Source organism: Crocuta crocuta, unplaced genomic scaffold (genome assembly GCF_008692635.1).
Source record: "Crocuta crocuta isolate KB4526 unplaced genomic scaffold, BGI_CrCroc_1.0 scaffold496, whole genome shotgun sequence".
Classification (NCBI taxonomy): Eukaryota; Metazoa; Chordata; class Mammalia; order Carnivora; family Hyaenidae; genus Crocuta; species Crocuta crocuta.
Window position 1 is genome coordinate 302,961 of NW_027528870.1, and position 23,927 is coordinate 326,887.

Sequence of the window (23,927 nt, forward strand, 5' to 3'; positions counted from 1 at the left end):
AGAGCTTGTGGAAACTAGATTTCTGGCTTAGGTGGCAGAGAGGATCTTCCTGTTAGCTAATTTAGGGAATGTAGGACGGGGAACAGTTTAGAGAAATAGGAAATTGTTTTAAAGAAAATGGCTTAGGGGCCCCTGCATGACTTGGTTACACATCTGACTTCAGCTCAGGTCATGATCTCACCGTTTGTTGGTTCAAGCCCCGTGTAGGGCTCTGTGCTGACAGCTCAGAGCCTGGAGCCTGTTTCAGATTTTGTGTCTCCCTCTTTTTTGGCCCCTCCCCCTCCATGCTCTGTTTCTCCCTGTCTCTCAAAAATGAACAAATGTTTAAAAAATAAAAAAAGAAAAGAAAATGTCTTTAAACTATAAGTGTTTTATATTGATGAAAATGTCCAGGACTTAAGCAACAAAAATGATAGTAGACCTTGGCAGAGAAAACTAGAATGGAATTAAACAGTTGGAAATTACTAAAACTTAAGTCACAGATGCCACTGTGAGTAGGTGAGATTATACAAAGATGGATGTTAAAGTAAGAAGGGAAGACAGGTGATAGAAAACACTAACCTCTGAAATCTGAAGTTAGTGAGCAAAAATGAAAGAAATGGGGATTGAGTCAAGGGACAAAAAGAAGATACAGAAGACAGTGTTTGCAGGGAAGTGCATAGTGGGGAGTAAAATAGTGAAAAATCTCAAATGTCAGAATAGTCATTGGTAGTATCTGGTGATTCAAACTCAGAATTAAGGTGGGGTATGAGGAAGAAACAACTGGAGAATTATCAAGGATGAGGTAAAAGGAAAAGACGAAGTCATGAAGTCAGGCAGTAGGACCTGGAAGGAGATTGTGCTGTGGGAAAGGGCCATAGCTGGGGCGTGGGAAACAGAAGAGTGAATGAAGGACGTAGTTCCCTTGCAACAAATCTATGAGTAGATACCATCTTCCTTTTCCACAAATGAGGAAGTAGTGTTGGGGGAGAAGGCGAAGGGGCTAAAATAAGGGTGTGTCTGATGAAGATGAGGACTTAGTCTTTTTAGAGTAACTTTAAAGAGGAGCAGGAGGGCAACTTTCTACAAAGAAGAATAAGAAGACAGATTTGCTAAGTTACAGAGTGGAGTGGGTGATAGAGCTTATGCCAACGGGCTGCATCTTTGCAATAAAGGATGAGTTCATCCAGCAGTTAGGGTGGGGATGTGTGTGAGGCATTGAGTCCATGAAAGAAAAATAAAAAATCTGGCCAGAGAATTTAGGAGATAGTGTCAGTGAATATGGGAATGAACAGGGAAAACAAAATGCTGGCTGATGATTAAACCAGTTTTCATAGGGATCTGAGTGTGTGTTTTTGGCTTGTCTGCAGAGTCAGAGATTGTTAATTCTGGAAGATTTACACTGTAACATGTAGCACCTCCCAGTAAACCTACTCCAGCTATTATTCTCAGATTGCATGCCCCTTGATGATAGCAGACTAGAAGAGGGAGTATGTTTTATTATAAAATCATCCAGCTTTTGAAAAACAATGGAGTACCCAGGCTTCACTGCCAGTAAGCTTTTATAGTGGTATCTTCTCATCCATGCAACACTTGGAAACTACCCATATGTAACACTGGCCTTACAGCATGAATGTAGCTTTGAAACTGGGATGATAGGGACACACTTCATTTGACTCTGCTTGAAGAAAGCAAAGTAAGGTTGGGTCAGTTTTTATCCACTCAAAAATTTTAAGATGCTTAGGAATAGAGTTTGTTTGATTGTTATTAACATTGATAATGAAAAGGGCAAGCAATACAATTGGACATTTAGTAAATACTAATGAGAGACAAAGCTGTGATTTAAATCTAGGATATATCTGACTTCATTGCTTCTTAATCACCACATTTCCCAGGTGTATCATTTTAAAAGAACTACATTAAAAAAAAAAAACAAACACAAACACAAACAAAAACAAAAACACAGGACTGCCCAAGGAATGTTTCAAATAGTTGCCATTTATATCCATACACAAAAATTAGTGACTGTTAAATTTGAATACTGGAAAGAATATTTTATTCCCAGCCCATTCCAAAACTGATATATCTGTTTTTCTATAGATACTGTATTTTGCACAAACTTACTTAACCTCATGTATACAAATAGTGTTTTTGTTTGGGTACATCCTGATTCTTCTTGTCCTACCTACTCACACATCCTTATGATATTTTCATCATACCTGCATTCCTGGCACTTTTATTGAAGGTGATAAACCTCTGAAGAAGTAGTTTGAAGTAAATGGATTCTACTAAATTCAAGAATGTTTTGACCATTAACCTTCAGTTTGAAGCTTTAGGTGACCACAGACTGGAATAAAGGAATATAGATTTACCTCTACAAAATATACCTTAAAGAGGTTTTTAAACAATTGATGCTTTGCTGATGCAATGGATATTTCCTCTTCAGTGTTTTTAACTTAACAAATTACATGTAAAAGCCGTAAACTCCTTTATATTATCCATAAACATAATAAAAAATGTTACACCACATAACTTTGACTTAGTCAATAATTCTAGGCTTAGCCTTAGGGTTTAAAGAGAAAATTATTCCTGTTACACATTTTAATTATGCTATAAACTTTGGGAAATAGCTATTGATCTTCAGCATCTGACATCAGAAAGTTGTTTCTTTCTTGTTCTGTAGCCAATGAAAGTGTGACATATAGACTAAAAGTGAAGAATTTCAGAAGAATCAAAGGTAGTACCTGTACAATAAAGGATACTTTTGGTAGCACTTGAGTCACTTAAATGTTAGGAGATGTAAAGATCTCCTCTGAACAACTTTCTGCTAGAAACTAGAAGTACACATATGAGTTAAGAAATACATTACCTTTTTTAAAGAAAGTTATTCTCTAAATGGTATGCTTTATTATCTCTATGACTTTAGTACAAAAATAAGAGGGCTTAATCAGGAACTTAAAAAAGTATGTTTACGGTTTTCCAAACTTACACAGAGTGATGAATGTTGCATTTACCATTTTGAAAGTGTTCATTTCATCATTTTTCATCCTTGAATCAGTAAAATAGGTAAAAAACCTCCATCCTGTTAAAATTAAACAAATATCTAACATTGATGATGGTGATGATGATGATGATGATAGTTACTATATGCTAAACTTTTATTAGGGGATGGACATCTTTAAACACATTAAATGGTCAGTTGTTTTTCTTTTTTTTTTTTTTTACAAATAGTTTAGTTTATTGTCAAATTAGTTTCCACATAACACTCAGTGCTCATCCCCAAAGTGCCCTCCTCCATGCCCTCCCCCCCTCCCCCCCACATCCATCAGTCCTCAGTTTTTGTCAGCATTCAAGAGTCTCTCATGGTTTGCCTCTCTCCCTTTCCCCCACCATTTCCGCCCTTCTTCTCCCCCTTGTTCCTCCGTCAAGTTCCTCCTAATCCTCCTATACGTGCAAACATATGATATTTGTCCTTCTCTGCCTGACTTATTTCGCTCAGCATAACACCCTCAAGGTCCATCCATGTTGCTACACATGGCCAGATTTCATTGTTTCTCATTGCCATGTAGTATTCCATGGTATAGATAAACCACATCTTCTTGATCCATTCGTCTGTTGATGGACACTTAGGCTCTTTCCATGTTTTAGCTATTGTGGAGAGTGCTGCTATGAACATTGGGGTACATGTGCTCCTATGCCTCAGCATTTCTGTATCCCTTGGGTAAATTCCTAGCAGCGCTATTGCTGGGTCATAGGGGAGTTCTATTGTTAGTTTCCTGAGGAACCTCCACACTGTTTTCCAGAGGGGCTGTACCAGTTTACATTCCCACCAACAGTGTAGGAGGGTGCCCGTTTCTCCACATCCTCGCCAGCATCTAGAGTTCTCTGATTTGCTCATTTTAGCCACTCTGACTGGTGTGAGGTGGTATCTCAGTGTGGTTTTGATTTGTATTTCCCTGATGAGGAGGGATGCTGAGCATCGTTTCATGTGTCTGTTGGCCATCTGGATGTCCTCTTTGGAGAAGTGTCTGTTCATGTCTTCTGCCCTAAATGGTCAGTTTTAAGGCTCACATCCTCCATGTGAGAATAGGTCTTGGTTTCTCCATTTTACAGAAGACTCAGAGAGATTAATAAAGTCCCTGGAGTATATAGGATCTAGGTGGTAGGCTTGGGATTGAAACACATGTCTGTAGGACTCATGTAATGATAGTTTTGGTTAGATATGGACTTCTTAAGTTGTCATTTTCAGCAAGTTGCAAAGTCTTTCCAAGTTAAGAGCATTTAATGTTAAGTAGATTAGTATTAGAATTTAAACATACCAAATTTATTATTACATATTCATTCAACAAATATTTACGGACATATAATTATATACCACCTATAATATTAAGAACTTTTGAAGCTACATTCAATGAGTCATGAATCACAGTATCTTACAGTCATGTCTGTGTGTGTGTGTCCCTCTCATTGTCTCTGTCTCTATATCTCTATATAGAGATAGTGAGAATCACACACACAGTGTAGACTATATACTATATAGATATCAGTAATAGACTATATAGATATAGTATATCTATATATAAATATATAGATATATTGCTTATGGAACTTCAGAATTCTCTGACAACATTATAGATTTACTCCCTCTTGAACTTTGGGATCTAATTAAAAAGGTATGGTCATTTACTTGGATACTGAGATGCCTTGTGTGGTCAGTTTGAGGGCCTTGGTATCTTTATAACCCCAGTCATTAAGATACTATTTTTAGAACATCAGCAGGGAGTCTATATTGACTTCTCTTGCCACAAGGAACCCCCTACCTTCCCACAGTAGGAACTAATGAGTAGTAATCTTCAACCATTTCTTCCCTACCCTTTTCTTTCTAACCCTCAATATAATTAAATCCCTTGGTAAAAGAGTCTGTTAAGCGTTCCATGTACATAATGCCCTTAGCAGTGGCTCTGGATGCAATGGTTTACACAAATCAATTTAATTTAGCTTTATATAAAAAAAAACCCCTACAACTCAAAATATAACTTTTAAAATACAGAATTCTATTTCTTTATTAAGAAAGTGCAGTTTTTTCCAAACTGTGCTTTAATTTGGAGGCTGTTTTCTAGATTCCGCTGAAATGTTTACACATATGGAGGAGGTATAATCTTTTAGGGATATGTTATAGGCAGTTAATTTTTAGACATGTCAAGTGTGGGCAAGATTTTCAAACCCAAATTTATTTTTAAATTTTTAATATTTTTAGAGAGCGAGAAAGTGCAGGAGCAAGGGAAGGGGCAGAGAGAGAGAGAGAGAAAGAGAGAGAATCCTAAGCAGTCTCCTCACTCAGTGTGGAGCTGGACATGGGGCTCCATTCCACCATCCTGGGATCATGACCTGAGCAAAAATCAAGAATTGAATGCTCAGCTGACTGAGCCATCCAGGCAACCCAGAAACCCAAATGTATTTTTTGTTTAATTTTCAACATTGAAGAAAAACCAACGATAGGTGTAGACTGTGTCTCATCCACATTATAACTTTCTCCAAGGGTATACATTGAGAATTATGTGAAATAAAGTGCCTTCGCCAGTATAGTACCTCTGAACAAACATTAGTCATAGGATTTAGGCATTTTATAAAGTTCATGTTTGTAAAAGGAGGTATGGAAAGGCTACTATATGCAAGGTACTAATCCTGGGGATATTATTTAAGTTACCTGATTTTATTCTCACAACAATATCTAAAGCAATTATCAGTTTTTAAGTTACCATATGTACATAAGTCTTCATGCCTGAGAGCAAATAAATGGAAGGAGGGAAGTTTAAGTGGAGAGGTGATATTTGATTCCTCCTTAAATGAAAGATTCCGCTGTCAAATAAATGGACAGTTTACTTCAGGGATAAGAAACCATTTGAACAAAGGCATTGTGGCATGACTACTATCTGTGGGAAATTGTAGTTGTTAACTCATAGGATGTGCCCAGTAAACATCATCTACTGGAGTTCTGACTTTGCTTTTCTGAGCTGGCATAACATGTTTCCAATCCCCTGATAACCACTGAGTTTTAAGGCTAGCTAAATTTTAAACAGAGTGGATGGTTGTGTGCTGTTTTTACTTCATCTCAGAACATGTGTGCCTGTATAGTCTAGGCTTTGTTCCCATTCACTAGATTGCACGTGAGCAGATGTGCACACATCAAAGATGTTAACCACAGTTTAGGTGAGCGGCTTTTGTGGAAAGCACCAGATTTTCTTCACAAATTTGCTCTTATATGAGAACAAAATATCATTGCCTCTTGTCTATAGTCCCCCCTACTGATACTCAATGTGCCATGTTAAAATACTTGTATAGTGGACAAGAAGGCAGCATAGGGATTTCCTGGCCCACTTTCCTGCCAAATTGACAGGTTGCATTGCAGCAGGTGCACAGCAAAGCGATTAAGAATGTACAGGTTGACAAAACATGTGTGCTATGACTACAGGCGTTTTATGTGAATGACATCTCATGGCAAGTTTTGGCCTCAAGAGATTATACCTAGGGTTCTGGGGTATAAGGATAGTCTATATGCATATAAAAGCATCATTGAGTTGGTGAATGCTCAAGAAAAAATTACTTGACTGGGGGTCTACATAAATGAAGTACATTGCAATTTATGGTATATTTTTTGCTACTTATTTTACAAATGTCCTATTTATATGAGTGGAAGCAATAAGCATCTGTCTTGGGAGATGTGATTTTTTGACTACTGAACAACTTACTCAGCTGCTGAGAGGAGAGAGAGCCTGGTTTGTTAAAATTCATGATTGGGAAAAAATCCAACGTCATCCAGTTCGTTTTAAGAACACATTTAGCCCTTGGTATCACTCTCTCCACTTCTAGGATGCCTGATATTTTATAGGTAATAAAATAATAAATTTAATACAAGTGTCATTAATTGCTCACTACTTTTCAGAAACATTCAGAAAGCAGGAGTAAAAAAGTAGATTTTAGATGATAAAATAATCATTCACTGTGTAGACACACACAAACATTTGCATAGAGATGTTCACAGACAGAGTTATAGACTTTTCAAAATCTTTCCATGACCACTAGTTGACAGACCCCAAGATTAAGAATTTATATTTAATATATTTATTTTAAGGATTTAATATATACATTTACATATACATTTTTTTCAGACGGGGAAATAGATTTTAAAGGAATTCATAATCCAAACAGCATTAAGATGATTTCTAAAGTCTTTTCTGTATCAAAAATTGTGTAATTCACTTGATGTTCTAATGCTTTCATGTTAAGACTTACTAACTTTTCCCCAGAGAAACAAAACTATGTACTATTTTCTAAGAAAAAAATTCTGGGGTGCCTGGGTGGCTCAGTTGGTTAAGTGTCTGACTCTTGATCTTATATCTGGCTCTGTGGTGACAGCACAGAACCTGCTTGGGACTCTCTCTCCATCTTTCTCTGTCCTTCCCCTGCTCATGCATGCACTCTGTCTTGAAAAATAAATAAACTTAAGAAAAAAATATGTATCCCTTAATTGTGACTAAAATAATAATACACACTATAAAATCCAATGTAAAGAATTTTCTGCACTTTTTGATCAGCACTTAAAACAATCTCAAAAATAAAAGTAGCATATTGCCAGTGTGGATTAAGATAGAGTGTTATGTGCCTATTTTTTATTTCAAATGGACCATTAAAACTGAATGTGAAAGTGCTATCTATAGAGATAAATGCTTATCAGAAATAAAAATACTTTTATAGTGCTCATATTAATACTTTATTTTTTTAAGTTATGGTTATTAATCCACTTAAAAATGGATCAAAGTGAAATCCTGTGATCTTTTGGAAAATATTAAAATGTATGTTTTGATACTTACATAAAAATCTAATACTTCAACCAGATTTATTTCCATCATGCATGTTATAATATATAACATTTTAATATAATTGGATATCAATAGCACACATAATCTTGAACATCAGCAGGCAGAATGATATATTTTACACAAAAATGTAAGAATCTCATCTCTTCATTATGGTATGTACAAAGATAGGGAAGGATACTGAATAGGGTTTTTGTGCTTATTCTGACTCCATCAGAATAAAACAATAAAAGAGACAAGACCCTTGAAAACAGTTGTGGAATAGTTGAAGTTTTTGTATTTGTTTTTACTCTTCAGCTTCTTGCTACATTTCCTTGTAAGGTTATTCACCCTATAGCCTCTTTCCCTTCTGTGCTTTCCATCATATAACCTTATGTAACTTCAGCATAAAATTATCCAATAAAATTCTTCACAATATATTGATATATTTTAATGGTGGAATTTTAAGCATAACTGGGTAATAGGTTTTTGTGCAATTATATCTGTTATATATTCTTCAAAAATATCACATAGATGACATCAGTTGAGATTATAAAGCTAAAGTCTTGTTCTACCCACTTCTACAATTTTTCCTCATTTACTGGGTCAGGAATTGGCTGGAATTCCATCGCCTGAAAATCTTCATAGCTAAATAAGTTCTATTGACTATATTAATGAGTTTTTTTTTTTTAATCTTCTTCTGTTCTATTGCATTTTAGCCATGTTTTGTAGGATGTCCTAAAGGGAGGTATTTGGTTTGAGGTCTTAGCTGTGTATTGTCTTAGCTCAGGCTGCTATAAAGGAATGCCATATAGGCTGAGTGTCTTAAACCCCAGAAAGTTGTTTTTCACAGTTCTGGAGACTAGGGATTCCAAGATCAGGGCACCTGCAGATTCCTTTCCTCGTGAGAACCCTCTTCCTGGCTTCCAGATGGCTGCCTTCTCTTGTGTTCTCCCATGGCAGAGAGGGAGAGATCAATCTTGTCTCTCTTCCTCTTCTTATAGGGACAGTAATCAAATCATGGGGCCTACCCTCATGACCTCAGCTAAACCTAATTATTTCACAGAAGTCACAGTTCCAAATGCCATCATACTGGGGGTTTGGGCTTTGGCATATGAATTTTGGGAGGACACAAACATTCAGTACATAACTTGTGCCATTCCAACAAGTGACTTAGACTCTTGAGTTCCATTTTTATATATATTGCATCTAAGCTAATACTCCCTTCCCTTCTTTCTCCATCAAATTTTGTATCTTGGTAATTCAGTGTAACAGCAAACTTAAGAAGTTTATCAATGTATTCTTAGAGCTAAATTAAATCTCTCTCCAGTCATCTCGATTCGAGGCCTCCTTTTATAAATCAGCATATTGAGTAAATAGAGATTTCCTCAGTCTGTGCTCAGTTTTCAACTCTGCCAATATTACACATCTGCAAACAGCCCCCTCACATCACCCCAAAAACAAGCAAACAAATACTAAATGCAACAGCAAAATTAAAAACATCATTTCGACTATAACTGCTTACTTCCAGGACTTTTTATTACCTTTCAGCTTTGATTTTTGGCATTCATTTTATTATAAATGCATTTTCCTTAGGTTAAAGAGCCATACCTTTTAAAGTCTATAGCTGTCTTAAGTGTTTGAAGATACGTAATGTGGGATATAAATTAGAATTGTTAAGGAATTGCAAAGAGGAAGTACAAAAAACAATAAATAGTATAGCTACAAAGCAAGAGGTTTACTTGAATGTAAGGAAAGATTTTTGTATAGTTTAAAGATGATGTGATTTTTCCTTCTAAGAGAAGCAGAAATTTACTATCATAAGGCAGTGAATTCCTTACAAACAGATATGCCCAGCATTAAGCTGATCTGCTATTAATTAAGAATGATATAGAGGAGACTCCTGGAGTTATATGTGATGATTTTAGGGTACTTCTAAAACCAAAAGTGTTCTATTGAAATGTTAGGTTTTATATATACATTTGACAGGAAATCATCTTAAAAAAGAATACAAAGTGATACACTGGAATCCTCAAATTTGATTACTTAGCATTTGATTTTGAAACACTTTGCAATTAACTCTGAATATATACTAGAGTGAGAAATACGCAGGCACAATCTAATAAGATCTTAAAGATTAAAATTAATAAGATACTTTGAGAAAAATCAGTGTTTAAATGATTAAGTATAATGCTTAAACTGAGCATGCAGTAAATTATTGATTGGTAGACTGAGAACTACCTGGATGAAAGGTTTCTATGTATTAATGAGCATTTTTTTCCAAGTAAATCTTTCTATTATTATTATTTGCATCTTAATGGGATTGGACCAAATTGTTGAATTCTTTTCTTATAGGAAAATATATGGCCTAGCCTGCCAAAACTTCCCAAAATTTCATGAAAGAATATGTTCCTGTGAAAAATCTAAAACATTACCAAAATTTTAATTTCTGGGGTAAGGGTTTCAAAGGACCTTAATTTATAGGTCTTGCCTCCTGGGATTAGGTGTCTCATGTTATTGTATATCTAGTGACTGTGATGATTGTTTGATCCATTTGTGAGGACAAAATTACTCTAGATTTGTTCTCTCTGGCAGTAAGCTCAATATGTTCTTTTCTTTCTGTCACAGTACACTACAGCAAGGAAAGTTTCATTCTGTTCTCTCACCTTCCTCCTAGCCCCACTCTCCTATTATTCATTAAGGAAGTCATATCTGATATCTGACTCTCTTTCTCATAATTAGTGTGCCTTAGAAGACACGTAAGATAAAAAATGGTTAGTTAGATGAAAGAGGAGCCACATGTTTCTTTGTTCTTTTTTATTAAAACAATGCATAAAGAAGAGAACTCAGTGTGCAATGCTACACTTTCCTGCAGGCCTTTTTTTGCTGTCAGTGTTCATATAAAATTCTGTCTTACTATGATTCTTCAATCTCAGTAAGCATGTTTAGTTAAAGTTATTTTATGAAACTCTGTATGAGACAGATTTTATAAAATTTTCCAGGACAGGATAAGCCAAATAGCATTGATGTTTGTTTGTTTGTTTGTTTGAGTTTATAGAAGCATAAATGGCCTTCTATACAAATAGAGATTCCAAGGTATTTTTTTTTTGTTTTAAAAATAAATTTGTTTGTTTGTTTGTTTATTGAGAGAGAGTGCAAGTGGGAGAGAGGGACAGAAAGGGAGAGAGAGAATCTTAAGCAGGTTCCACACTCAGCATGAAGCCAGATATGGGCCTTGATTTCACAACACTGGGATCATGACCTGAGCCAAGATCAAGAGTCTAATGCTTAGCTGACTGTACCACCCTTGTGCCCCCAAAGAATTTTATATATGGGCTTCTATATTTAATAAATGTACAAAACTTTTTTTAATGTTTATTTATTTTTATGAGACAGAGACAGAGGATGAACCAGGTAGGGAGAGAGAGAGGGACACAAAGCAGGCTCCAAACTCTGAGCTGTTAGCACAAAGCCTGATGTGGAGCTCAAATCATAACTGTGAGATCATGACCTGAGACAAAGTCTGATGCTTAACCAACTGAACCACCTAGGCACCCACAAATTATTTTCTTTTCCATGTGATTATTAACATTCTATGCATTAAGGTTTTATACATCTACCAATGTCTTTTATGTGATCATTTGCTTTAAAAGAACTCTAAACATCTTTATTTTAAAATTCAAGTAAATAACATTAATCATAATTTCCCTGTTCTCACTTCTCATCCCACCAGCTACAGCTTCATTTTTCTTACTTCCTTATAGAAAAACTTCTTTAAATAAATGTCCCTAGTTGCTGTTTCCTATTTTTTTCATCCTATTTTATTTTAAGCCCAATTCTGTCAGGCATTTGCTTAGAACAATTACTAAAATTATCTTATCTAGGTTACTAAATTACTTTCATCTCTAAGTTCATTCATTAGTAAATTCTTAATCCTTATCTTACTTGATCTACCAGCAGCATTTGACAGTGTTGATCACTCTTTCCTCCTTACTTTGGACTTAGTGTATCACACTTTCTTGGTTTCTTCTTACTTTACTAGCCATTTCTTGGAAATCTTTGCAGGTTTATCTCTTAAAGTTGGAGTTCCCAGGAGTCAGTCCTTGGACCTCTTCTGTCTTTCCTTCCTCTTTAGTGATCCCATACCAGCTCTATGTTAACAGTTTTCAACTTTCCATTTCCACTTCTGACTGTTTTCCTTAACCCTAGACTCATATGGGCAAATAGGTACTCAACATCTATACTTGGATATTTAACACACATCTCAAACTATGTTATGCTTCTTTTTTTAAGTTTATTTATTTATTTTTTAAATTTTTTATTTATTTCTAGGAGAGAGAGAGAGACAGAGTGAGCAGGGGAGGGTCAGAGAGAGAGGTAGTCACAGACTCTGAAATAGGCTTCAGGCTCTGAGCTGGCAGTCAGCACGGAGCCCGACGCGGGGCTCGAACCCACGAACCGTGAGATCATGACCTAAGCGAAAGTCGGACGCTTAACCGACTAAGCCACCCAGGCGCCCCTATTTATTTATTTTGATATAGAGATAGCATGAGCAGGAGAGGGATGGAGAGAGAGGAAGAATCCCAAGCACATTCCGCGCATTCAGTGCTCAGAGCCCTACATGTTGCTCAAACTCCTGAAACCATGAGATTGTGACCTAAGCCGAAATCAAGAGTCAAATGCTTAAGTGACTGAGCCACCCAGGCACCTTGAAACTATGCTATCCTTCTGATAATCTCCCCGAAACCTGTTGTGGTACACCACCTTTCAGTAGAAAGGAACTCCATTCTTTCAGTTGCTTAGCCTAAAGAAAATTCAAAGCATAAAACACAGAAACTCTCTCTCAATCTCTCTCTCTCTCTCTCTCTCTCTCTCTCTCTCTCTCTCTCTAGCCTACATTTAGTTCATTGGGAAATGTTAATGTTTATGCCTTCAGATACATCCATAGTTTGACTACTCCTCACTTCCACCAATACCACTATAGTCTCAATTACCATCATCTCTTGTTTTCACTATTTCACTAGTGTCATAACTGGTTTTCTGCTTTTGCCTTGGCCTCCTTACAACTTATTGCCAACACAGTCATAGTAGCCATCCTACAGTTAACCTGATATGCTTCTACTTTAGGACCCTATACTAGCTTTCTCTTCCTCTTATTGTTCTCCTCATAGACATCCACTTGGCTTGAGTCTTTTACCTATTTTGACTTTGCTCAAATAATGCTTTCTTAATTAGGTATATCAGTTTCTTAGGGATACAATAACCAATGAACACAAGTTGAGGGACTTAAAACAATAGAAATTTACTCTTTCTTAGTTCTAAAAGTCAGAAATCTGAAATCACTATCTTAGTCTGTTCAGGCCACTATAACAACATACCATAGCACAGCTGGTATAGAGACAATAAAAATTTATTTCTCACCCTTCTGGAGGCTGTGAAGTCTAAGATAAAGTCGTGGGCAGTTCTCTTGTCTGGTGAAGGTCTGTTTTCTGGTTCATAGACCACTGTTGTCTTCCCACTGTAGCCTCACATAACTGCATGGGTGAGGAAGCTCTTTGGAGTCTCCTTTATAAGGGCACTAATCCCATTCATGAGGCTTCACCCTCATGACATTATCACTCCCAAAGTCCCCACTTCCAAATACCATTACCCTGGGGATTAGGCTTTAACGTATGAATTTTGGTGGGGGACGCAGGAAGACATAAACATTAAGTTTGTAGCAATAAGGTTCGTTCCTTCTGAAGGCTCTGAGGGAGACTCCATTCGATGCCTCTCTTCCAGATTCTGTTGTCATCTTCGCATTTCTTGGCTCATAGCTTCATAACTCCAGTCTCTGCCACCATCTTCATATGGCCTTTCTTTTTGTTTAATTGTGCCCCACATGTCCCACTGCCTTTCTCTTGTAAGGTCATCTGTCCTTAGATTAAGTGCCCACCCTAAATCTAGAATGATCCCATCTTAAGATGTAAATTACTTCTGCAAAGATCCTATTTCCAAATAAAATCCTAATAATATGTTCCAAGTAGACATGTGTTTAGGGTAAGGTGAAGTACCACTCACCCCACCTCATGTGGCCTATCCTGACCATGTGTCTAAAATTGTAATCTTCATTCCCCATTCTGCTTTTTTACACTAAGTCCACAATCTTTGGGACTGGGTGTGTTTTGGAATTTAGACTTTTTGCATTTTAGGAAGATTATATGTTATACATTATGTATAATATACTAGCCTTAGTGGGATTTGGGACATTAGTTCAGGTTAAATTTTGTTCCTCAGTTTGTGCCAAATTAAAAAAAAAAAAACTTTATCATTGTTTATTATTTACTTGTTTATTGTCTATTGTTTATAATTTGTTTTCTGGGGCACCTGGGTGACTCAGTCTCTTAAGCAACCAACTTAAGCTCAGGTCATATAATCTCACAACTCATGAATTTGAGCCCCACATCAGACTCTGTGCCAACAGATCAGAGCCTGGAGCCTGCTTCGCATTCTGTGTCTCCCTCTTTCTCTGCCCCTCACCCCTTGTGCTCTGTCTCTCTCTCAGAAATAAGATAATAAAAGAAAAGAAAAGAGAAAAGAAATAAAATAAAAAATAAAATAAACATTATAATTTGTTTTCCATCTATGCAACTTGCATTACATGAGGACAGTATCTTTATCATTTTTATTCCTGTTGTATCCCAAGCTCTTAGCATAATCATTGTCATGTGCTAAGTGCTTAATACATTTGTGAATATTTCCTAATGTTGCTTGTTTCAGGAATCTTCCTCTGGAAATTAGGGCCAGAGAAAATGAAAGACAAAAAAAAAAAAAAAGATTTCAACAGAAATAAAAGGGAAAATGTTTAATATACCTTTTAGGTCTACTGTTGCATCTCATATCAGATGTGCCAGATTTGTGACAAAGGGTTTTGATGAATGAACATTTGTGAATTAAATAATAGAATTATATAAGCAATTATACTCACTGAAAATACTTTTACATTGATAAATTTTAAGCGTGAGAACAATATTTGGTTCTTTTTTTTACCAAAGGCTTAAGAGCTTTTTGGGAATAATTCAGGAAACAAAATGCTGTCTTCTTGGATTTAGGGTGATACAGAATACATGATATACCCTCTATATTTATGTAAAACATCTGAATTTCAAATTTTCTTCACTACTGATTTTCATAACACAATTTATTTCTCTGTGTCTTGTGGGGGAATTCTAAATAAAAATACAAAAGTATGCAAACACTGTAGAGAATTTTAAAAGTAGGTTTAGTCAATGATTAGGCTCTAGATTTTTATTTTTTTTCTCTCTTTCTTTTTTCTTCCTTCCTCTCCCTCTCTCTCTACCTACCTTCCTTCCTTCCTCTCTCCCTTCCTTTCTCTTTCTCTCTTTCTCTTTCTTTTTTGGGTAACAGGATGTCATGAAATAATTATTTAAAACACCCATAGATAATAATTATTACACAATATCTATATATTATAAATACTTGTTAATGCCTTAGGTACCAATTGAAGATTACTAATTTTATCAGTATTTTCAGTAGAACAGCTATATTCCCCTGATGTGAGACTCTCTCTACCTTAATGATTTGAAATACAAATGCACATGTGAAAGCCATATTATTTTTTTCCATGCATCTAAAAGACTGTTAAGAAAGGATGAATGTTCCTAGATGTTGGTAATAATCAAGCTTGCGATAAAAAATTGATTCTATTTCAAAGGTAAGTCTCAATCAGACTCCAATTGACACTGAAATTCATCCATTCACTTCCCCTTTTGTATTATCATTTCATTTCTACTGAGTCCTTTGGCAATGTCTTTAAAAAGTACTCCACTTCCTCTCCCTTTCTTTTACAGGTAAACAAACACATAAACATACCAACCAACTAAACAGACAAAAAAACAAACTATTTTAAACTAGGCCTCTACTGTAATTACTAAGCTATACCTCTGTCTTCAATTAGTTCCAAAACCTTGATCCTGTAGTTTATATAAAGAGCTTCCAGTTACAAATTTGCTCTTTGCCTGATCTCTAGGCAGTCTGATTTCCACTGCTACTAGTATTTTGGCAATGCCCTGGAAAAGGTTGCTGCTAATTGTAAGACTAGAAGTTAGCTTCAAATATCTTACTCTGTCTTGTGGACCAACAGTACTGAGCACTATAAATGTCTAATTAATTAAACTTGATTTAGATGATCCTGGTTAATCTTGTGATCAGTACCATCATCATTTAACTAAATACTAAAAGGTTCCTTCCTGAGCATGCATGATTATTGTTATATAAATCAAATTAATATCTTTATTAGTAGGCTACCATATACATTCCTCATATGTGCCCTTGTTATTTATTTTCTGGGGTTAAGTTAAAAGAGCAGAAAGACTTCTACATTCATCTATTCACATATATTTTGAGCACCTTTCATTGTTCCAGATGTGGGCACAGTGCTGAGCCATGCATATAATGTCTCACATGTAGCTTGCATTTTAATGGAATGTAACAGAAGAGAGACAATTAACAAATAAAACTACACAAGCATGAGATTATTATCAGCGGCTGATCAGTACTAAGAAAATATAATAGAGTTATGGGTCAGAGAGGGATCTTTACATAGGATTTAGAAGGGATTTTTACATAGGTCGCCCTGTTAGAGGATGTAATATTTGACCTGAAACCTAAATGATGGAAAGAAGGCAGCATTGTGAAGAACATAAGATAAAGTGTCACTAGCAGAGGAAATTGCAGGAACTAAGACTTTGAAAGTTTTTGAGGAAGAAAAAGAATGTCAGGGAGTCTGGAATGTTGTGAACAAGGACAAAAAGCTGTGAGAAGATGACATCAAGAGTGACTGTGGCTGGGTAATAGAAGATTTGCAGCCTTAGAAGTTTCATTAGATCCTAAGTATAATGGGAATCATTAGAAGGTAAGGCAGTGACATGAACTGATTCATGTTTTGAAAAGATCACTCTGGCTTTGTGTGGAGAATAGAAGAAAAGGAACAGTTTATTTCCCACCCCCCAAAAAAAAGTTTGTCATATTTGTAGTTTGAAATGTAATATGTTGGAAAGCACAATGACCTGCTTTTATATGTACCACTCATTTAGATTAGCCCTCTGTGCTTGGCCTATCACTTGGTAAGCATTCACTAAATGTAACTAATGGTCTATAATGCAGCATGACATTAGTTTTTTTTTTTTTTTAAAGGATATATGCCCTGAACAAATGCATAGCCAAATCACTTTTAAATGAATTTAAGTGTGATGTGTCTCAGATTATAGACTCACCTTTGTAAAGAGGCACATGAAAATAAATGTACATGGTTATTACAGTGGATTTTCATTCAAACCCTCAAATACTTGAGTGCTTAGCATGTGCTACACACTCTGAAAATTGCAAATGAAATCAGATATGATTCATGTTCTTCAAGAAGCTTGCATTAAAGTTCAAAGGCTCAAAAAAAATACATGTTTTTGTGACTCTGGTAAAATTTATTTTTATCAGTATTAACAGCCAAATTACACAGTCACAGAAATTTGTTTTGAATTGTATCTAAAGACATGACACATTTCATGTTTCCATTGGTACTTCTTTGACAAGTTCATTTCCAAGTGAGAACCCAGAGCTGTTCTATCTTTCCCTCAATATACTTGAGGGAAAATATTTTGTTTTGTTTTTATTTTGTTTTGTCACAAATGTGATAATATTAATTTTGTTTTGTCACAAATGTTATAATATTACTTTTTCTGTTCCTGTATTTCATTTCTTTGCAGTCATTTTTCTGCATAATTTTTATGTCTAGAATTATAAGAGACTGAAGAGGTTGATCTCAGCTGTAGTTTTGCTATGTGCTGCCATCATATGCATTTTCTACGTTGAATATATTATCCCTTGTCCAAGTAAAAACAAATTGTCCTTCCTCTCCCTTCTTATATCAATTTCAATTTTCATTCATGTTGTCTTGATTGCTGAATCCATTTTACTTTAATTTTTATTTTTCATTTTTATTTACATCTATTTTTTCAAGAATAATTTTTGAGATTTTCATAGGTTTTATTTATAACTAACAGTAATTATTTACATTTTGTTCTATCATTTTAATCAGGCAATTAATATTTTTATAGCATGATGGTGATTTTCTGTTTTATTATTTTATCTCCTAAGTAGTTATAGTATAACTTTAATTATACTGAATAGAATGTGTTTAACATACCTTGCATATATTACAAATATACTCTGTTGCCTTTTCACACAATTACTTTTTTAAAACATTTTTTAATGTTTATTAACTTTTGAGAGACAGAATGTGAGCAGGGGAGGGCTGGAGAGCGAGGGAGATACAGAATCTGAAGCAGGCTACAAGATCTGAGCTGTCAGCATAGAGTCCTTCGCAGGGCTTGAATTCACGAACTGTGAGATCCCTTACCAGAGCCAAAGTTGGAACTCAACCAACTATGCCACTGAGGTCCTCTCACACAATTACTTTTGACTGGGTAATAAACATTTTCCTCTGAAAGCCTTTAAAGACAATGCATAAATGGTTTGTGGTATTTAGTAACACAGAAACAAAATTTGAGTTAAGCTGGTTTTTTGTTCCAAGCATAGATAATTGGAAAGATTATTCTTTTTATCTTGAAATTCATAAATTTGCAGTGATACATCTTGTTTTACTCTCAGTTGTTTTGGGAGGAACTTGGGCATTGAACTCTATACACTCAGGTCTTTCTTAAAATTGAAGAAGGTTGATTTCATTGATTTTTCCCCCTTTGTTATAGTTCTCCTGGAATTTATTTTATAAGTAGATTTGATCTTCTTGTACACCTACCAGGATGCTAATCAATTCTTTACATCATTGTTCTCTGATGTTTTTCCTGTGAGTTTTGGATGAATTTCTTGAATTTGTCTTTGGTCCCCTTCCTTGATTATCTGTAGTATCCAATCTTCCATTCACTGTATTTATTACACTTTTAAATTTGAAAAGTATTATTTTTATACCAAGCGATTAACTATTTCTGATCATATATTGTTGCATTTCTATTACTGCTCGCTCTAATTTCTCTGATATAGTATCCTATTAAACCTTATTTGTACTGTGAATGACAATTTTATTTTTTTTAATCTCTGGATATAAATGCTTCAGAGTCTTCCAGTAGCTGTGACACAGCAGATTCTTCCTTTGCAGTTTCTTATATTGCAGAATCTTCCCAAACATCTGACTTTTGTCAGTAAGTTTGGTCAAAGATTGGAGCGTTATCTGCTCACATTGCATTTTACTATTTCCAGACATGCAGAAGATAGGTACAGAGTTAAAACTATGTGCACACTCAGAAATAAATATTTTTTTCTTCTAAATCGTCCCTCTGGACCCTGACAGATTCCCTGCAGTGTTCGTAGTATGATGAATTCCCCATGCTACACACGATGCTAAAGTGCCTGGTGTTTCTTATCATACTGCCAGTGACATTTTACTGTATCTTGCCAACCCCATGCCAGTGTTTTGCTTGCTCTAGCCACTGACATTTGGAATGATCGTTGGTACTTCCTTGAATAGATGCTTCCAAATGGAGCCCACCAGCAACAGTGAAAAATAGTCCATCTGCGTGGAGGCTGGTTGTTTCAGGCTCTATCTGTTCTCGTCTTCAACCTCTGTGAGTAAAGGGATTTTTGTGGAAATCCACCAAAGCCTACTCCACTTATTTCTCAGGCAAAATAACTTTACTCAGAAGTGGCTCAGAAGATTGACCCTCAGTGTCTCCTTTGGCCTAGTTCCATTACTGTTAAAAAGTTTTGATATTTCTGGCTTGGGAGTAGCACCATTTCTTGGTTTGGGGCTCACATATAAGGCTTCTTTTATTCTTATACACCAGGATTCATTTGTAATGAGCATATGGAACCAGGGAGAGTAGACACCTGTGCACGTATATAAACATCTGGAAGTCTCAATCTGAATTAATTTAGCAATATAAACACTCATTTTCAAATTTAAAAATCTGGCAAGAGGCATAGCAATCCAATGTGATATGTTTGCATTAAAATTACCATAGAATCCAATTAAGATATTGAAGTAATATTGTAAAGTCTAGGAAATATTGTCTTTTTAATACTCAGAAATAGTTCCATGAAACCTAGCAGCATTGTGCTTTGCTTATCTCTTCTGGATTGTCAGGATGTTAATATTTCAATGATAGCATGTTCAAAGCAAATGGTGATATTTATGAATGTATTGATTATATGTAACCTCCTACTCTTCAAATTATAATTTCAGGCAAGAGTAACTGATGATGCAAGCACATTAAGTGAGGACTGTACACCTGTGGAGCTTGGTGCTGAGGGAGGTGCATCCAAATGAATTGTTTAGGAACTTGGCTGATTTCATTTTGTCCATCAGGACTTTATACTATTGGCTGAATTATGAAATTATAGTAGGAGGGGTTTTTCTTTCATGGGTTATGATTAAAAAGTATATTTTAGCTCATATTTCTCAAAATACTGTTATTTCATTGTTTAGTCAGCTCCCTGGATTTAAATTCAAAAGCATGGTATTATAGAATAACACCAATCAGACTGATATTTGAAGGGCCAGTTGCGAGTGGACCAAAAAATGATAGAATCAAATAGTAGAGAGATAAAACAGGAAATTGCTCAATTATTACAGTAAAAGTAGACTACTGTTATCAGTGAGTACGTCAGTCTTTAGTTCAAATAGAAGACTTTCACTTCATTCATAGTTGATCAAATGTCTTCCCTCTTTGCTGCTTCCAAAGTTGCTTATCTGTAGCTTTTAGTATAGCCAAACTGTCAGTTTACATTAGGAGAAAAGAATGGACTTGCTTCTTTAAGAATGTGATCCTAAAAGAGAATTTGCCATTTGAAAAATCTGAATTAGTGACCCCTATCATTTGGGCCATTTATTTTATCAATCTTACCAACCTTGCTCTGAACATTTGTATTGTGTGCTTATGTTCTATTGTTTAGCAGTAACTAGCATAAATATGTAATTATATGCTTTGTTTTGTTGTAATAGATTTCAAAACACTATTATTATGGTGCTGTTTGAATTGTGTTTACTATATCAATATAAACATATAAATTGAGTCAAATTATTTGGTTAACTGCAAACCACAAGTTATTATAGTGTTGTCAGTTTCAAAATGTTACATGATAATAAAAGCATTTGATTCCCTTTGTTCACACTTGAACTTCAAAAACTTTGTAATTATTTTCTATAGAATATTAGGCACAACTTTTAGGCAAGTGGTAGATATATACTGTAACACCATGCAAGGATCTCACATAACTATTTAAGCATGCTTTTTAATTCTCACAGCAGCTTGTGGCTTATTTGTAGTTGATAACTTATGTTAAATTCCAAAATAATTTCCCTTTGCCTAAACCTCGACTTGTCCAGCCTACATGGAAACAACTTTACAATTAGAAAATTTAAGTGGCACTTGGGTGGCTCGGTCGATTAGGTGTCCAACTTTGTCTCAGGTCATGATCTCATGGTTCATGGGTTTGAGCCCCTCATTGGGCTCTGTGCTGACAGCTCAGAGTCTGGAGCCTGTTTTGCATTCTGTGTCTCCCTCTCTTTGCTCCTCCCCTGCTCACACTCTGTCTCTCTCTTTGTCTTTCTCAAAAAATAAATAAACATTTTTAAAAAAAGGAAAATTTCAGGTATTGGTATGCCTGGGTGGCTCAGTTGGTTAAGCATCTGACTTCAGCTCAGGTCATGATCTCACAGTTTGTGAGTTGGAGCCCCGTGTCGGGCTCTGTTCTGACAGCTCTGAGTCTGGAGCCTGCTTCAGATTCTGTATCTCCCTCTCTCTCTGCCCTTCCTCCACTGGAGCTCTGTCTCTCTTTCAAAAATAAATAAACATTTAAAAACTTAAAACAAAAAAAATTCAGGTTTTTTTATTTAAAAAATGAGCATTCCTCATGATGTTTCTTTACCTTGAGGTATCATTCAGTAAATCAGTCATAATTTAAATTGCTGTTAGTCTATTAGGCAATAAAATTGTCTATAAACCTTACTATTTTATAATCTTTTTTTTAACTTGTTCTCTTCGGGGTTTTAAATAAAGACCAACTAAAGACGTTGGATTTATCTAGCTTCCTTTAGCAACCTGATTCTACCACCTGCCTTTCATTTCCTGCCTCTTCTCCTGCTGACCACCTTTGTCTGCCTGGCATTTGTGCCTTTCTCTTCATTCCCCATCTTTGCTTCTCTGCCTCTAGTGAATGAAAAGGGCAAATTTAAATTCAGATCCAACATTCAGAGCCAGAAGACACGGAATATTTCATTTTATAATCCATGCATTAAAAAAACATTGCATTAATAATTAACAAGTCATGACTGAATTACCTTGCCTTTCCATGAAAGAAGAAAGGAAGGCTCTGAGGAATTCAGTTGATTATTTTAACTGTTTTCTTTTTCTTAATCTTACAGTTCTCCTTGTATACCTACATTTAACTAAGAATAACATACATGTGATTTTGTGAGAAATCTCTGTCAAATGGGTAAAAAGGACATTCTTAATACTAAAGCAACTGTGAAAGAAGTTTTTTTTTTTTTTTTTTTTTTNCTGGCAGCTCAGGTGTGTGGGTATGTGATATTTCCCCCTTAATGTTTCTGAAAATAAGTGAATCGAGGGAAATTCATTATAACATTCTCTCCATATGAGTCCAGGCCATGATTTCATGTTGCATATGAGCTAGAGATCATAAATGATCTTAAGATATTATATCCCATTACTTTCTAGAACATCGGCTATAACAACTAGGACAATAATCTTAGCATTTTATTTTAGTGTAGTCAAACAAAAGATATATACAGGAACAATATATATATATATATTTTTTTTCTTTTATACTAGACATTCTTTAGTTTAAATTATAATCCATTTATAAATATGTGGGGCAGGGTACATTTGTAATGAAGACTCTCTTATACTACTCATTCACTGAATGGTAGTAGTTACTGAGCTCCTATTATATGGTTCCTGGGGATACCAAAATAAAAAGACACTGTTATCATCCTAGGTAAGTTCACAATCCAGTGTCAAAGACATGTATTATTAGCATGGAAGGAGCTATATAAAATTAGTATTTTCATGGTGGAAGCTGAAGAAGTAACTATTACAATAGAGCTTTAAAGCTTAAAAAAAATTACAGTTTTATTTAGAAAGAACATTTCAGAATGAAGACCTGATGTGAATAAAATCAGAGTGATGTGTAAGAGAAGAAGTTAAGGGAATAAAGAAATGCCCAGTGTGGCTGAAACTCATTTGTCTGGGAAGCAGTGGCTAATAAAAGACCAAGCCAAAGTTGTGAAGACCAAATTCTTTATAAGCACCAAATCCTTGCTAGAATGTATATAATATTGAATAGTATTTGTTCATATATCACTCAGCAGGTTATAGGTACATATTAACTAACTGCTTCTTTATCTTGATTCTGTGAACAATAATTACTGAGTAAATATAAAAAAAACAAATATTGATATCTTTATATGTAGAAATCAACCACTTAGGGAATTCAGGTATTCAAAAGGTACTTTTTCAGTCCCTTGAAGCTCTCCTGGGATGTACTCTGAGCCCAGTGCCCAGCCTTGGTATGCCCCCTGGATCAGGCCATTGACTTTCTCCTGACCATCTTCCATAAGTACTCAGGCAGGGAAGGTTATAAGAAGACGCTGAGCAGAAAGGAACTGAAGGAGCTATTATCAGAAAGAAAGAGCTCACCATTCCCCTGGAGCTGCAGGATGTTGCCATTTAGAAGCTGATGGACTGATAGATGACCTGGACCAGAACAAGAACCAGGTTGTGGTCAACTTCCAGGAATATGTCTTCTTCCTGAGGGCCTTGACTTTGATCTACAATGATGCCTTCAAGCGCTGAAAATAAATCAGGAAAGTGGAGACACCCTCTATTAGGCCTGCCTAAGCCAAATCCAGTGGTTTTTTGTTTTGTTTTGTTTTTGGTTTTGGTCAAATAAATACCTTTTTTTGGTCAAATAAAAAAAAAAGCATTGGGACACTGAGTGGCTCAGTCGGTTGGGCCTCTGACTTCGGCCCAGGAAATGATCTCGTGGTTCGTGAGTTCAAGC

General features: G+C 35.5%; 1 pseudogene; it reads left to right on the forward strand.

The window, feature by feature from the left end:
* LOC144225295 (protein S100-A6 pseudogene) overlaps positions 1–23,719 on the forward strand; it is an 85,053-nt pseudogene extending 61,334 nt beyond the window's left edge.
* Positions 23,720–23,927: the final 208 nt, after the last annotated feature.